Genomic DNA, 17,680 nt, shown 5'->3' with positions numbered 1-17,680 from the left:
ATCCCATTCTCGGGATGGGAATATCCTGTTTCTCATTAACCACTATCAAACAATTTTATTTTCCCATTTCTATGATGATCTTTTTATTAGTTTCTTAGCCTGAGGTCACTGGACACAGCAATGCTGTGACTTTAACCTGATATAATCATGTGTCCCTGTCCTGGTGTTATAAACACTGACACTCAAGTATTTCCATCCAGGGCCAGGCTGCTCCTTGGCTGTTTCTCCTGGCTTAGAGACTCCTATTGCACTAGTGGGAACCATTGTGTGTGTGTGTGTGTGTGTGTGTGTGTGTGTGTTTTGTTTTTTTGTTTTGTTTTGTTTTTTTGACTCTTGACTTTATATAGTTAGTTCAGCTCTAGCTTCTAGACAAAGAAGTCTACAACTTGGGTACATCCTGTCACATGTGTTTTGAAGCTCCAAGACCCCCAGCCATTACACTAATCAGAATTTATCCTAGGTTTGACTTTAGAGTACACTCATCTTTCCAGCCACGTTAGGATTGGTTAAGTGTTTTTCTGTGTGTCTAGAGGGGGTGAGATCTTCATCTCACACTTGGAAATCAAAACCCCAGCGTCACTGTTTCATTCCCCATGATATTGCAGCACCCCTTCCTGTTTCTCATTTGAAAACAGAAAGATGCCACAGGGAGGTAACCAATACCTTAGTGAAAAGCTGCAGTTTAGATCACCTTCTACCTTGAAAGAGTGGGGCAACCTGGTGGTACTGAGCATCTAGACAAAGAAGGAAGGTTGGAATAAGATGCTGAGGATACCATGGCCAACTTGTCCAGGTTCAGTTCTGGCTATGCCCTTTGCAGCATTGACATACAGATACAGGTATGTAGACACAGCAATACAGGGATATATATATATATATATATACATACATACACACACACACAAATATCTACATATATTATGGGCCTTTATATTATGTATAAATATGAAGACAAAGCCTCCGTATAAATAATATCTAAATATCAAAGAATGTACCCAGAAACAGAAACTGAACAGGTTAAATTCTGTCCATCTAAACCACAGGACGGAGAAATGTTTTTAAATTGTAGGATGAGAAGGTGGGATAGGACAATGGATTTGAGAATGAGAACTGAACAAGTCTGATCAAAACTGAACAATTCATGCTGCCATTGCAGCTCCATGGCCAGGCAATGGCATTCTACCTGCATTAGTTATATACTTTGTAAATATATAATTAGCTTTTCAAAGCACTTTCACACTTCATTTCAAAGCACTTTCATTTATCTACTCAGCACTTGTTACCAAATTGATCCTCTCATTATTCTACAAAAGAGATAAAATAGATATTATTATCTTTGTGTAAATAATGAGGTCAGTTCAAATCCATTTAATGTCAGCAAAGTGTGTGTAGAAAAGATAGGACTAGAAACTGGCTCTCCAAGTGTAGACCCTCTTCTCCACATAGCACCCAGCATCACACTGTCTTTAACAGTTTACACATAGGCATGAAGTGAAATTGATTTAAAAAACTGGACAGCGGATTGTCTGACATATGATTGCTTCTCTTTTAAGCTCGACCTTCAGGCCAGCATCCTTAGCATCAACTTTATTCCAGTTTTCCTCTCATGAGCTCCAAGTGTTTTAAATTTATGAGGCCTCTGTGTTTTGGGAAGAGAATCAAAAAGAATATGAACTCTCTGACCGGAACCAAACTCTTAGAACACAATAGAATATGAAATTTAGTATTCAATCAGATGTTGATAAGCTGAAGTTTCAAAGTACGATTGTGTTAAACAGATAGTGAGCAGCAAGAATCCTTAGGCAGAGTTCTATCCAGGATTTTTTGAATAAAGCTCTGGGGGACATTTAAATCCTCACTATGTTACAACATTTAAGTGGAGGATGGAGTATAAATAAACAAATACAAAATGAACATAAAGAATGACTGGGGATGGCAAAACTGAGATTAAAGGTAATGAGTCTAATCCTTCTTTGGTGATGATAAATTTCAAATCCCCAAAGAGAAAGACATTAACTTACTTGAGCAGCAAAGGATCAACCACTGTTCCTCTCATCACAACTTCTGGATGTGGGTCTGTTGGGAAACATAAACAACAAATATATATGTTCAGCTTTCATGTAGAATAGATAATCATGGCTAAACGTTTTTGTTAAATGTTCATTGCAGAGAATATAAATGTACAGTACACCTATCTACCATTCTTGCTGTTAGAGTCTAGCATAAATAAAGTCTCTATCTATCCACATATGGATCTGGAGGATAGAGAAAGAAAAAGAGAGGAAGGAAAAGAAGTGTTGCTAGTTTTGCAAATAAAACCTCCATGTTTGAACTTGCTAGTGAGGTTCACCAGGAGGAAAAAGCATCATGTTTGACATCTTGTAGTCTAAAAAACACATATCTAAGACCTCTTATTTGTTCAAAGATCTCTCCTATAAGCCTGTTTAAAATCCTTGTCTTACTTATAGTTTAAAATTGCAGTCTTTTTCTAAAATGTAAAACTGTTGTCTGCAAATAGCAACATATAAAGTACCAGCACCTGTGACTATCTTGAGACACTAAGGAACTCCTTTGGTCTTAGATTTCTGAGAAAGAAAAAAAAAAAAGACCTCTGAGATCTGTCCTCTAATCCAGGCCTATACTGTAATGCTGCAACAAGAATTCGCACATCCATTTTGGTAGAGGACTAGGATTCAGGGTGGATCCAAAGCTTTAAATGTCATAGGCAATAATTGGAGTAAAAAGACGGTAAAGCCCATATAGGTGTCGCCATGAAGGCCTCTGGATTCGAAACACTTCCCTGGTGGAAGTCAGGGTAAAGAGTCCACCAAGGAGCCACACTCTACAGCTTTGTCCTCTGGTTGGGTATAATGGTATTATACGTAAAATTTTATTGTCCTTGATCCCCTTTATCACTATCAAAGACCCTTTAACAGTGAAAAACAATGTGAAATCAAATAAAACACTTGGAAAAAACTATGCCAATAGGAGAAAGTTGCACACAGCCCCTCCTTACCACATTGTTAGTATTTCTGCCCCCTTTCCTCTTCTATAATTTCTAGTGATTTGGCTGTTCAGCAGCATAGGGAAATGCAATTTATCTTTAACACAGGCATCCTAGCTTCTAAAAGAGTTGTGCTTTATAACAGCTATAAAAACCAACCTTGATGCTTAAACACATTGAGACACATGCAATGTAACAGTGTAGCCATTTGAGTGAGCGGAGGAAGTGGCATAACATGGTATAAGGGTCACAGGAAGAGGTCACTGCCACAAAAAAGAACTTAAAAAAAAAAAACGCCTTCTCTGATTTATCTTCAATGACTCACTCCTCCCTCCCAATGTCATTTTATGCATTAAATGTCATCCTGTATCTCACCCCTCTATTTTCCCAAGGCAGAGAAGTGCTAGCTCTACAGAAATAACTCAAGATGAATTTATTGGGCTTGTTTTGAGTTTCATCTAAAAATGGGTGTGTAGAGGGGAAGCACAGAGAAGAGGAAAAGAAGTGCAGAACATGGCAGGGAATGGGGGTTTCATCAAAGAACAGGGGTGATCACCCTCATCCCAATTATCTGCAGTTTCATTTTCCTTCATTTCAGTTACTGAGGTCAACTGCCGTCCTAACATATTAGAGGAAAATTCCCAAAATAAATTATTTATAAGTTTTAAACTGAGTGTCATTCTGGGTAGTATGACAAAGTCTTACACTGTCCTTCTTGGTACCTCCAAGGATGTAAACCAACCCTCTGTCAGTGTATCCACTCTGTATACATCACCAGCCCATTAATTATTTAGTAGCTTCTTGGTTAGAGATAAACTAATGTCAGAGAGAGCAAGAGAGGGGGGGGAGAGAAATAGATTTACATAAGCATTACTACAGTACATTGTTTTAATTATTCTATTTTATTATTAATCATTATTATTAGCATCTTACTATACCTCATTTATAAATTAAACTGTATTATCAATTACATGGGGAGAATCACAGAATATGTATATGTAGGGTTTGGAGCCATCCACAGTTTTAGGCACATTGAACGTTTCCCCCACAGATAAGGGATGGACTATTGCAGTAACAACCATGATAATAATCATCCCAAAATGCATTTAATATTTTGCAGTTCACCAAACACTTTCACAGGCATCATTTAGTTTTTATCACATGAGTAGGTAAGACAGAATCTTTAATTCACTTTGCACATGAGATGTGGAGAAAGACTCTTGTCCCAAGCCACACTACCAATAAGCAAGTGGAAAACTTAAACTAGATTCCAACTATTGGCTTCTACATTATTTGCTTTGTACTAACAGTATCCTGAGTGTCACAGAGACTCTTGGATAGAGGGGAGAGATTTGAGGAAGTCAACCACAGGCTTAGCAAGGGAGTTTTCTTCACCACTTAGGATGGGGGTGGGTCAAGGAATGCTGTGGTCATCCAAGGCCCATCTCACCAGCCCTCATCCTTTGCCTTCTTAGAACTGTTTCTTCCTACTCAGCTTCAAGGTGAGAATAACTGGGGAAGGAAGAGGGAATGACAGGGAGAGTTTGGTGGAAAATCAGATCCTCTAACTCATTCTCCTAGACACTAAACACTTGATCCATCCAGAGTTTGGGTTTTGTCTCCTGAACACAATGTTCCCAGACCCCGTACTTTCTGCTTGCTTTCCTGGGTGCTGTGCTATGCCTGAGAGGGATCAAAACTTTGGCCATTCAAACAATAACTTTGCTTTATCTTTTCTGTCAATGGTGAGGACTTGAAATTCATTTATGGCCAGGCTTATGAAATCACAGTAGGTCACAGATGTGACATAAGGGGCTCCAGAAAATCCCAAAAGTTCCAAAAATACCTCCATCCCCTGCTCCATGCTCATGCTTAGTATTCATGACAACTGTTGTATTAAAATACTGCTCTTCAAGAAAACCAAACCCCTCCCTTCCCATAGGACACCATTCTATTGTCAGACAACCGCACTTTGGCGTGGATGAGCTTTTCTTCTCTAGAGCAGAGACTATGGAGGAAAAGAGTATAGAGGACGTCGCTAAAAGGGGCCCAGGGGATGAGGGGGCAAGGCCAGCCTCACTTCCTGTGACCCCGAGTCAGGCTCTGGCTCGCGCACAGCCTGCAGTCCAGGCCAGCTTGGCAGCCACCAACCCTCTTCCTCTTGAGCATCCTTTTTCCCTATCTGGGCTGAAAATAGCTCTCCTGCATTTGCATCTTCATCAATTCCCCCTTCAGCTACTATTTATTCTCATTTTCAAATTGGTGATTTTCTGTCTTTTACAAAGCATTCAGAGGCTGAAAGAGAAAAACCAACTTCATTGGAACATCTTTCACCATCCATTCCCAGGCTCTTTTTGGCAGGTTATAAACTGTGGCTACTGGCAGACTTATCTTTGGGTTATCCAGGCAGAGAGCAATAAAGGAAGCACACTCAGCTCCAAGGAGAGATTTCCAATCGTTTTCCCATTTCCTGGTTGTCCCTGAGCCTCCCCAACAAAGTCACAAAGCCACTGACCCTGTCTAATCATACTGATTGTCAGCAATTGCAGACTAATTGGAAAGCAAGTTGCTATGGTAATTCCTGTGTCTTATTTCTTACATTTAAAGACACAATGATCCTAAAAGGGGGAAAATTGCTTGTGGTTGGTGACAGAGAAAAAAACATAATTAGATATGCAAATTGTAAAACTAATGTGTTCAGATGAATTCTTAAATCTAAATCAAGACTTAATGTAATAATTTGGTCCCAGAATTTCTACCAAAAGCACATTTGGGCAGAAGATACTCCCCCCAATACTCATATGTTTAAAAAAAAATAAAGAAACAAAGAAAATGTAACATGAATAAGCAATAACATAGTGGCTGGCTGTTCACAGCTGAAAATCAGGTATGAGAGTCACAATCCTGAGAGCTGCTGGAACACCAGCATGGGGTTCTCTCTTTAACTTGCTGTGTGGTCTTGGATGAATCACCCAGACTTTCCGTTCTAGCCTTCGTCTTTAGTAAATGAGACAACAAGCTTCTGCCTTTCTCATTCCGTCTATCCGCAGTCACTGAGTAGTCATTGTTTTCCAGGAATGATTACAAAAAGACTTTAAAAGCAGTCTGCCTGCTCACTGTGCACCACAGGAAGAGAGTATGATTTGCTGTTAGAGAAGAAGCTTCTTGAAGGCAAAAACTGTGTTCTCTCAAATATGTCAGAAGAAGAGGGTGACCCGAGGGCCTGGCACGGTGACGGGGTGTCAGCAGCTGCTGCCCCGGCAGTTAGGGCCGACAAACAGAGGCACAGCTGGCACGACTCCAGTCTGCCCCAGGTGAAATCCACAGTGCAGGGCGCACCGTTTGTTAGGGAAGCACAGGCAAGGGAAAACATCTTCATGGGCAAGAGGTATAGGAGGCTCCTTGAGAAATAACTTTATGGGGAGGCCTTGATATCAAGATGGGGTTTCCTTCCTGCCCCCCTGCTGAAGCATGAGGGAAAAGTTTATGCTTATGGTACTTCGCTTATGGATAAGATCCAGGTCTTCCCGCCCTGCGGTTGTCATCTGTCTTTCAGCATCAGTTTACAGGGTGGTAAGCTATGACTATGACATAGTCTGTGAGCCTTGGGATTTGTAGTCGCCAAGCTGAATCCCTCTCATAAGAAACAAGGACACCAGTTTTCCAGAACTTACTAAGCTTCTGAGACTTAACATGTACATTTCATGTATACATATCCTGTACATGGTTCTCACAAAGTTTCATAACACAAGTAGCATTATTCTCAATTCAAAGATGAGGAAAATTCAAGCTCAGAGAAGCTAAGGACAATGTGAATTTTCTAATTAAGTTATGCACTTTCACATCAGCACAGAAGAGCCCCCCATGTGCTCAGAAGTGGTGAGGAAAGGGATCTGCATTCTCTTCTCCTTCCCCACAGGGACAGCAGCTGCAATGCTCAACAGGAGCAATTCTATCCCGACATCAGTGCTTTCCAAGCTTTCACTTAAACAAAGGATTCCATGGAAGAGGAAAAGCCTGAAAATACACTGAACAATGCTGATGATTTCTAACATCTTGGGTAGACTCAACCAACTAAATATAAAGAGTTATGTGAAAAGACAACCCTCTCATACCTCCCTAGAATGATGGTATTTTCTCCAGGCATCTTGTAAAATAGGAAGCTTTAAAAAAAAACTTTCATTCCTTTTTAATAACCTTTCAAGTTTCTTCGCTGTAAAAATATGGACACTCTTATGACCCACTGAAGCAACAGAATGAAGGAATGAGGCTTTTGAGCACCACAAGAGGGTGAGTTTGGGAGGCTCTTCTGTCCAGGGATGGATATAAAATCAATTAAATATGGTATCAGTGAATTTCTGAATGATCTCAAAGGGAAACATGGATAACAGCTTTGCAACAAGCCATTGCTAAGGTTGCTGTAGTCAAGCATTCCAAAGAGGAAAAGAAGACCACCAATGAAGCTCAAATTCAAAAGTGGCCAAATGTGAGCTCCTTGTTCTTCACCGCAGCTCATAAAGGAAGCACTTTCATGCCAAGAGTAAGAGTTAATGAGGTGGAAAATGGAGAGGCATCAAAGATGGAGTAATTATGAATTACAGAGTGAAAACAGGCTGGAAGGAGGAGGAAAGCCAGCTGGGGGTGGGGGATTATATTACAGGCATGGCAAGGACAGCAAAAAGGCTCAATAGAACCCAGAGAGAATGGTTGAGAAGGTTTAGGGGTGCTGTGGGGTGAGAGTAACACACACGCACACACACACACACCCACACACAAACACCATCAACTACACATGCACAGACATACTTGCTGTTTCTTTGGTTAAGAGGCTCTGGATTTATATCGAGGAAGGAGGAAATCCACACTGGCTACAGAAGTTACCAGCAGAGCCCTCTTTAAGCTCACAATAAAACATACTCTGCCCTTAAGAGCTTACTGGCTCAGGCTCTTTCTTGCTTTGCCCAGGAATCAGAAGAATGATTCTGTGGCTACCTGCTGCTGCTCCCAGGGGAACGGTCACAGGGCCTTGGGGAGGCAGCTCTACCTCACTCCAGACTGTTAGAAATAGAAGCTGGCTGTCATGGAGGAGTGCCCATGATGCGGCTGGCTGCCTTTTAATAACAAAATCACAGAAGTAATTAAAACCACAGAATTCTAGGGCTAGAAAGGACCCAGGAGATTATTTAGGTCAACAGTGTTACTTTATAGTTGAGGATCAAATACCCAGCAAATGCAACTAATTCAACTCAAGGACAGCGGTTAATTAGTGGCAGAGTGAGGACTAGAACCTGAGTCTCCTGACTCTGGTGAAGCTATAAAACAATTGTGAACAGCACAACCTTTGATTACCCTCTGCCCTTTTCTCCTTATGCATGGCATGTATTAGTCACATGACCTTCAACAGCCTGGCCAACTAAAAGGCCTGAAGAGAGTGTACTGAGGGCCCCAGGACCTTAGCAACCCCTACAGAGGACAGTGGCTGTCAGACAGTTCCAGTGACTGACTAGAGTGACAAATGGCTTCCTCCTGTACATTCAGGAGATGCAGCTCTGCATTTCGAGAGTTTAGAGACCAGAGGGTTCAAATTTCTTTTTTATTTCCTTCTCTTTTTTTTTTTTTGGTGCTAGGGATCGAACTCAGGACCTTGTGCTTGTAAGGCAGGCTGTGGCACCACTGAGCTAAATCCCTGGCCCCTCCAATTTCTTGTCTTCTCTCCCAGGCTATGTGTGCAAATGCATTCTGTGGTCCCCATTGTTAAACAGTTGTTCTTTCTGACAGACTGGAGATTTTGTGCATTCCCCCCACCTCCTTTTCATGAAATAACTGAAAAAGGGAGAAAAGAAGCCAAGGGCCTATAATTCACTGAATGGCAACCACCTGGTGTGCTCACAACAAGCAGGCAATGCCATCACAGATAGTAAATAATACGTCACTAGGAAACACAGTCTCTGGCTAATTGAGCCAAACAAGGACTAGAGATTTTTTAAAAACGTATTTAGTTTCTTCTAATTGGCCAAGCAGTACTCCTGTATGGCTCCTAATTAATCAAACAATAAGAGTTCACTTAACACCTCTGGATGTGCCCACATTTCACCAGGTGCACAGCTTATCCTGCCTTACTAGGGGAGTATTTCGGGAGCAAGCTCCAGAACAAAGCAGGCTGCTAGAGCATCATAGATGGCAACGACAAACTCCAAAAGGTGGGGACCCACGTTTCTTTCTTTCTCTTCTAGTAGCCCAGGCTGAAGTTCATCTGCACTTTTCTTAGGATCCCAGGCAACTGCAGCTTTGCAGCCTCCATTCTGGCTTTCAAGTTTGGAACCAAAAGCTGGAAGGGAGATAGAGCACACAGGAGCCCTGGGCTAGCATGTCACTCCTGCTCCGTGCCACAGGATGGGTTTTCTTCTCACAGTGCTTCAACCTAGCTGCGAGACTAGCTGAGGAATGCAGTCTAGCGAGGCATCCAGGAACACAGGGAGAAAATAGGTTCTTGAAACACTGTTAGAAATCTAATCCATGCCATTGAATATCTCCATGATTCTCACAAAACTCTAAAGGGTAGGTATAATTATCTCCATTAAAACAAGAAAGCATCATGGGTGTCATGGGTGTTAACTGACTTGTCCAAGGTCACGCAGCTAAGGGAGGATAAAGCCAGACTTCAAATTCAGGCCTGTCTGGCTTTTGGAGCTAAGACAGATGCCAGCCAGCCATGCCCTGGCAAAACAAGTCCACTGACGATATCCATGCAAAGCATTCCGTGTTGTGCCTACTACACAGCAAATGTCTGAAAAAGGTTAACTATCATAAGCGTCATCACTATTTCTATAGACTTGGGTCACACAGCTCAAGTTTACATGTGTCCTGAACCTACAGGCACTTTATAATCCCTGTGTGTCAGAGGCTGCTCTGACCTCCCACCTCCCTTTGGGGCCCTGCTGAAGCTGGCAGACATCTTGAAACCAAGTGACCCAAGTCCACCCCGTTCCTTTCTCCTCTATAGACAATGCTCAGTATCTTACTACCTTTCATACTCTTCATGTTTCATCACTAAGAACTCAGTGAATTCCTGTTTAATTCATTTCTGACAGGCATACACAAAGCAATACAGGAATTGTCTACCTTTCCTAGCTTCCAGCTCATCCACTAAAAAATCTTCCTCTCTCCTTCACTTTTTATCACTTCTTTTAATTTCATTTGTTTTTCCCCCTACACATGACTGCCCAGCATAAGTACCAGCCACATCTCTGTGTCTAGGAAGAGAAGGATTCACATAACCAGGTTCCCCTCTACTCTTTCCTCCTTTTCCCGCTCCATTTTTACTGTCTTGCATTTTATGTACACAATCTTGAATCTACTCCAATTTTTTAAGAAAATCATCTAGACAATCTGTTTGAAAAACAATGACCCATGACCTGCATCAAACCACTTCTCTGTCACCACAAGACTATTAAGAACTGCTGGTCTAGTAGAAATTGCAAAGAACTATAATTATGATAATGATGGTAGGAAATGAAGCGACATTTGCAAGAAATATGGGAAAAAGTAATTAGGAGGATTTAGGATCTGCTTGGACATTAAATGAAGAATTATCAGAGATAAAACCAGGAATAAAAACTTAGTTTGGTCCAACAGCCCAGTAAGGATGTCAAATAAAACTGTTGGGTTGGGGCTGAGATTGAGGAAGGAAAGAGAAAATATGGAATAGGCCTTGGGAAATCACAGGCATGGGACTTTAGTCCAAGAGGGAGGACTGTCCCATGATGTATTCATTTGCAAAAGGTCCCACTGGGAGTGGTGGGGAAATGAGGTAGACTAAGGAAATTTCAACAGGAAAATCTGGAAGATTCCAAGATAGGGCTTAAGAACACTGACACTTAGGGCTGGGGATTTATCTCAGTGGTTCTGGTGCCTGCTTCACAAGTGCAAGGACCTGAGTTCGATCCCCAGTACAAAAAAAAAAAAAGAATGCTGACACTTGGAGAGCACGAGATAGGGAAAATATGATGTACAAGAGGAAAGAACCAAGAATGGTGAACCCCTACTATTTACCTAGCTCTGTTTACCTTCTATAGATAAATCAAACTTCCAAATAACAGCTCACATAAGAGCTTTTTACTACATTTTATTCAAGTATAAACCATATAAAACAATAGAAATTAGAATTTAGCTAGATAAAAGTGACATGCATGAAAAGTTGAAAGTGCACAGCCCATAGAACAAAAGTGAAGGAAAGAGGAGGAAGGATTCCAAATGCCTAACCCAGAGAATTGCCCAAACTCCAGTACCATACTAGTCACTTTTCCCATTGCTGGGCCAAAATATTCAACACCCACAGCTTAGAGAAGTTTATTTTGGCTCACAGTTCAGAGGATATTCAGTCCATGGTCAGCTGGCTCCAAGGCAGAAACATCATGGAAAAATAGAATGGCAGAGAAAGCTGCCTATTTCATAGCATCCAAGAAGCAGAGGGAGAAGGGAGCAGCCTGGGAGAAAGCTGTACCCTCCAATTATGCATCCTCAGTGACCTGGCTCCTCCAGCCAAGCCACACCTAACAGCACATTTAGCTACACACTCATCAGTGGATTAGGCATTGAGTATAGCAGCCTCTCAATCCAGTCATCTTGAAAAGCCCCTGCCTCTGAACACATGAGACTTTGGGAGGACAGTGTAGATCTCAGCTGTAGTAAGTACCATCCATCATGGGAAGGGGTGGTATATAGTTGTTTTATAGGCATACTGCCCCCAAATTACTTCTACTTCTTTGGAAATTAAAACAATAACAACAACAGAATATTCTGAAGTGTAAATAGTTTCAATCACTGGAAATATGGCCTAGTACATTTCTGCCCTCACTTTGAGGCCTCCTGTCCATATTACAGGTTGATTTCCTACACTGGCTGGGTGGTACTAAGGAATTTGTTAACCTCTGTACACTTCTTTTTCCCCTTCGGTAAATGGGGCTAAAGATGATACTTACCTCATAGGACTGTGGTTAGGAATAAGGAACTTAATAAATATAAGGCACAGAAAAATTAGCTGACATATATTAAGTGCTTAATACATGTTAGTTATTACAATTGTGGGAGAACAAGAATGTAAATGACTTAATATATTTAAATCAAGAAAAAATTTAAGTGGACACAATAGTTTCATCACTGATGCATTTCAAACTGAATGAAATGAATTCAAACGTAAACATTAGGCCAAGTCACTGAGGGTGATTTTAACTCTGTGTCATTTGGGGGATATTTTTAGAGCACTTCTAGCAAAGACTCACCTTTCACAGGAGAAGGAAGCAGATCTGAGATGTAGGACCATCTCAGACATTATGAAAGGAAAGGACTTGCCTGCTACCTTCTGAGAAGAGAGGAGCCCTTCAGAAATGTTCTTACCCATGTTTCTTAAGTTGTAACTTGAAAGATGGGGACCACCCATATTGAATCATTTATGTCATCTGCCTGATCTCCTTGATTTGGCCAGTGGACCACATGGTCAATTTCACTGTGAGACTTAGAATAGGCCTAGAGTTTAAGACAATGCCATAGCCTCATTTAAGAATTTAAATAAAGGGCCGGGGATTTAGCTCAGTGGTTCGGTGGCCTGCCTTGCAAGCGCAAGGACCCGAGTTCAATCCCCAGTACCAAAAAAGAAAAAAAAAAACAAGAAGAATTTAAATAAATAAATAAATAAATAATTTAAAAAGACTTTAATAATCTAAACTGGGGTTGGAAGATAACCTAGCTGTCTCTATTTAAAGCTTATAGAAGTTGTCCTAGGACCTCTACTAGCACAATTATTTTCTAGCACCATGGTTATCCAGCCCAATAACTCCTAGCTGCAGGTGAATTCAGTACTAAATTCTGCAAAGAGAAGAAGGCAGGCTGCTAGGCAGGTACCATGATATTTGAGTCTACCATGGCGCAAACATCATACATTTGCAGATACTATTTTATTTAATCCCTGTGACACTCCTATGTAGTAGTTATTCCCATTCAACAGACAAGGAACTAGAGCTCAGAAGTGCTGAGTAACTTGCCCATAATCCCTAAACCGGTAAAAAGTGAAGCAGCATTCAAATTCAGGCCTCCGTTTTATTGCAAAGTCTCTATATCTAACCTTAAAGAAAGTAGGAATGTGTATTTTTTGAACTTTCCTATTATGCACTTTCATGGGAACTTTCACCTGACCTTTTCTGCCTTTAAACTGTATAGCACATTTCCCAAAGAATGGAGGGTTTAAACATAATAAAGTATACTATATGGGAAAAGACATTATGTGTGTGTGTGTGTGTGTGTGTGTGTGTGTGTGTGTGTAGAGAGAGAGTATATACACTCTCTATATTATTACATATACTATATATACATGTATTGCTGAGTTATATATACTCTATATTCATATGTAGGTATATATAATTACATATTATATAATTATAACACATGTATTATATAACTATGCATAAATATAATTGCATTTTAGCTATTATATGTGTGGCATACTATATATTGTGTATACATATATAAAGTAAAAATATGTGCTCCTATGCTATATAGAGTATGTGTTATATGTTAATACATAATTATATGCATACCATTATATTGAAATTCAGTACTGTATACCAAAAGCACAATTTACCTTTTTCAGTAACTTAGCTATAGCCCATCAAGTAAAGGTAATACCCAGTTAAGGAAAGCCTAGGATACTAGGCTTACTGGGTCTGAGATGATTGCTAAAACCCAGGACCTAGTTTATTCATCTCTATATTCCCAGCACAAACAACAGTACCCAAAACACAGAAACTGCTTAATCAAAAATTGTTGAACATTCGTTGAATTAGTTCTCCATTCTTTCAAAAATCTCATTTCAAGATTGTGCTGAACAAGAAGCTTCCCTCCTGTGTTAATATACAATTTGGTTTGCATAGGCTCTGTTTACTGCAAGTTTTCAAGAGCACAGCCTTAATGTACAAAAGCAAAGTCGGGAAATCTTTTATAATCTTTCAAAGATAATTCATTCATTTAGCAAACACTTGGCTTGGAGCAGGAATACTAAGATAAAAGACAAAGTCATTGTCCTCCAGAAGTTCTTTGCCTAGAGAGGGAGATTTATTTATTTAAACTATATAGCACATCTCCAGAATGCAAACCCAATGCAATATGTGAGGATCTATGACAGAGTATATAGTCTCCTAAACAATAGGGCACTCGGGCAAGAAAAATAGTCAAAGGAATTTAGCCTGAGGTTATTAAGAAAAAAAGAAAGAAATTTATTACAATGACAATTACAAATAATTTAATGTAATTCAAACCTCTAATGTACTCATTCAGGAAGGAGTACATTGGATATATTGGAGAAAAATGTTCTGTGGAGAGGTGAGGGAGGAGGAAAATAATGGGGACCACCTGGTTAGAAAATATCTCCTGCGCAAGAAATAAAATTGTTGTGTGTGTTTTAGTCCATTTTGTGTTGCTTAGTAGCAACTGACACTGGATAACAAACTATAAAGAGACACTGGGCTCACAATTTCGGGGCTTAAAAGTCCAAGCAACATGGCGCTACCACCTGGCTGTGTCACAACATGGCAGAGAAGTGGAAAAGGAACCACGTTCCAGCACCAACACTAAGGAGGGGCCAGCCTCAGTGTTCTATAACAGCCCACTGACAAGTAAACTAATCCACTCCTGTGAGACCTAACCCACGCTTTGAGACCAGCATTAATACCATCACAGGCTATCCTGATCCAACCACTTCCCATAAGGCCCTTGAGGTTCCTACCATCTTGCAACATCACCACCACACAAACCTCTTGGTAGACACATTCAAGTCATATCCAAACTACAATAGTGAGTATGTAATTTCTCATTACCTCTTGTTCTCCATGTCACTGAAGTGCTAGTGAGGTCTTTAGCCACTGGTCATGGCTCTTTAGCTGTTCTTGATCATATGTATAGACTTGTAGCAAGTCTACTCCAAATGAAATAGTCCTAACATCTGGTAAATGAGCATTGGCTGTAATAGTGGACACATTAATATCACCCCATGATAGGATGATAAACCTAATACTTATATTTCCCTTTATTCATATAAGCATGGAATCTCTCACACAGAAGAAACTTTAACTATCTTCTCTAATCCCCAATCAAATTCCTTCTAATGCCCAACAGTCACCAGCACTCTTCCTCCTTTATCCTCTCTGGTTCTTTTGTCAATTCAAGGTCTTCATCTGGCAGGCAAAAAATCTGAGGAAAGGTGTGATACAGTGAAATGGGGATAAAAGTACCCAAATACTGTTAGTGCAGCAGACCAAATACATGTGCATATGTGTTTCTTGCATATTGTATATTGTATATTAGAAAAATCCCCAAGACAAAAGCCTAAGTCATAGGCTTGGATCATATCAAGCTAGGCTTGGATATCATTTGTTAGAATTGGACTATTGCCAACAAAAAAAATGTATTAGAAAAATACCACAGAAAATATCCAACTCCTTTACAATCTAACAGATGCCATTCATGGAACTGGACTTTTTCCCCATGTACCTATCCATCCATTCATCTACCTATCGTTTATTGAACATTAAATGCATACCAATTCACCACTAGATGCTGGAGATACAAAGACAGATGAATGAGAGACCGTCCAGAAAACCAAAGTCAGGTTGAGGAATCAGAAAATGGCCAGGAACAAAAAGCAATAACAGAACAATGTATCAATTCATTTAACTGAGAAATGAAAAATATCTTGTGAGGTCAGGAAAACTTCAGTGATGATTTTTAGAAAAAGACTTCTCAGAGGGGGTGGAGATTTTTAAAATCAAATACTAGACTCCATTTGAGCTGATATAGTCAGACGCTTCTATCCTGCTTTTCACACTCACCTGTGTATGTGTGTATGTTGAGGAGAAAACTCCAGAAGGACGTTATTACTATTCTTCCAAAGAAATGTGCAAGCTCAAATATAGTCTTGAGAGCAGCTCCCAAACCATTTCAAAGGCCGAAGCTCTTGCTGCACTCGTGGCCTTTCCAGTGGGAATCTGAATTTTAACAAGATCCCCAGGTGACTGGCATGTGCTTACATTTGAGAAGCCCTGACTTGGAAGATGAAAGCTTTATATCTGAATACAACCCTTCTGCAGAGCTCCTACACTTGATGACAAAGCCCCATTTTTATGCCCTGGAAGGGCTTCACAAGCCATTTCATCTGCCCCCTCATTTTATGATGAAGAAGCCCAGGCCCAGAGAGGTCCCTACAGTGACCTGGGAGGCAGAACATGCAGAGTGTACGAGCCTGCCATCAGCGGAGCAGGCTCTACATACAGGCAAAGCTGTTTCTTAACCAGACCAAAAGGCCAGCTTCATAAGTGTGCCAAAAGCATTGGAGAGAATGTGTGGAAAGTGGCTGGTGAATGGTAAACACCCAAACAGTGACAACAGAAATAACTACAGATAAATAACTGTGATGAAGTGAAATAAGATCTCTGAATTGCTCAGTGATGTGTTTTTCCACCCCATGTCCCTGCACTCCTGGGTGTCCCCTACCAAACTCAATGCCCTTTTCTGTCTTTGAAGTTGAGACTATAAAGTATGCACTCCCTTATAAAATAATTAAATTAAAGATGTTTCTTTATTGTTCTAATAATTTCTACTTCCTTTGGGAAAAGAATCCAGAAAACAGAACTCTCAATACCTGAAGTCAGGTAGCAGAAATGTCTTCCAGCATTAGGCTGTGGGATTACCATGAGTGGTGACCAAACCTATTGTTACTGGTGGGCCTGGAAATGGTTCCTGGCCTCATTTAGATTTAAACTCTTTTTTTTTTCCAGTCTTTTCCTCTCTGCCTTATTCTCCGCACATGCAACTATTACTCTGAAATCCTTTAAATTGTTCAAATAAATGCCTTCTTCCCTGCAACTGTAGAATAAAAAGTGTTTTGTTTTGTTTTGTTTTGTTCCTCACACAATGTCTCCTCTCAGAACTTGTGAGAAATGGCCATGCCACCACTCAGGTTCACAAGCCCCACAGGTCTTCAGCCCTCACTCACAGAGCTTCCGCTTACAGTCCCACTGCCCTCTCTCCCTTCTCTGCTCTCCAGGTCTTTTCCAGAGCCTTTCTAGACCCTCAGTCCAAGCCCTGGTCAGCAGACAGGTTCTGTCTCCTCTGTTTAAATGAGGGCTTCCTGTGAGACTTTCTGAGATGTCCTTAGCCATAGCACCAAAAGCGCATGAGGCCTTCTCAGAAGGTCTCAGGATAGCACAGTTCATCGCAGGACCACTTTATAAACATTAACTGATTGAGCTGTTCTCTCTCCTGGAAAGCTCTGGATTCTGCATAGTGGACATCATTCTCCATTGCCTTCAAATTACTCCAGGAAGAGTAAAACTGAGACTTCAAGAGTTTTTTTTGGAGGGGGTATTTTAGGCCAAGATATCATTAATGCCAAAGATCTTGCAATAACAACCTCTGCTTGGGTGATGACATGAAAGCAGAGGGGATTTAAATTCGTGCTTATTTTAAGAGATGAAATCCAGGTTGTTGTTCCCCAAAAGCAGATTAATAGAGAGAGAGCTTAGTCCCATGGTACAGGGCAGGGTCACTGAAGTACAGCCCACCATACAAGTGCAGCTCACCACCTCCCTTTGTAAAAGAACTTTCTTTTTTTTTTTTTTTTTTTTTTTT

General features: G+C 40.6%; 1 protein-coding gene across 2 annotated transcripts in view; it reads left to right on the top strand.

The window, feature by feature from the left end:
* Positions 1-17,680, top strand: part of Fshr (follicle stimulating hormone receptor) — a 160,871-nt gene that overhangs the window by 94,124 nt on the left and 49,067 nt on the right. The window lies entirely within an intron of this gene.

The sequence above is a fragment of the Fukomys damarensis genome, unplaced genomic scaffold (assembly GCF_012274545.1).
Source record: "Fukomys damarensis isolate Sample0158 unplaced genomic scaffold, DMR_v1.0_HiC HiC_scaffold_2, whole genome shotgun sequence".
NCBI lineage: Eukaryota > Metazoa > Chordata > Mammalia > Rodentia > Bathyergidae > Fukomys > Fukomys damarensis.
The sequence above is the reverse complement of the archived record's forward strand: the minus strand, read 5'-3'. Positions and strand labels throughout refer to the sequence as shown.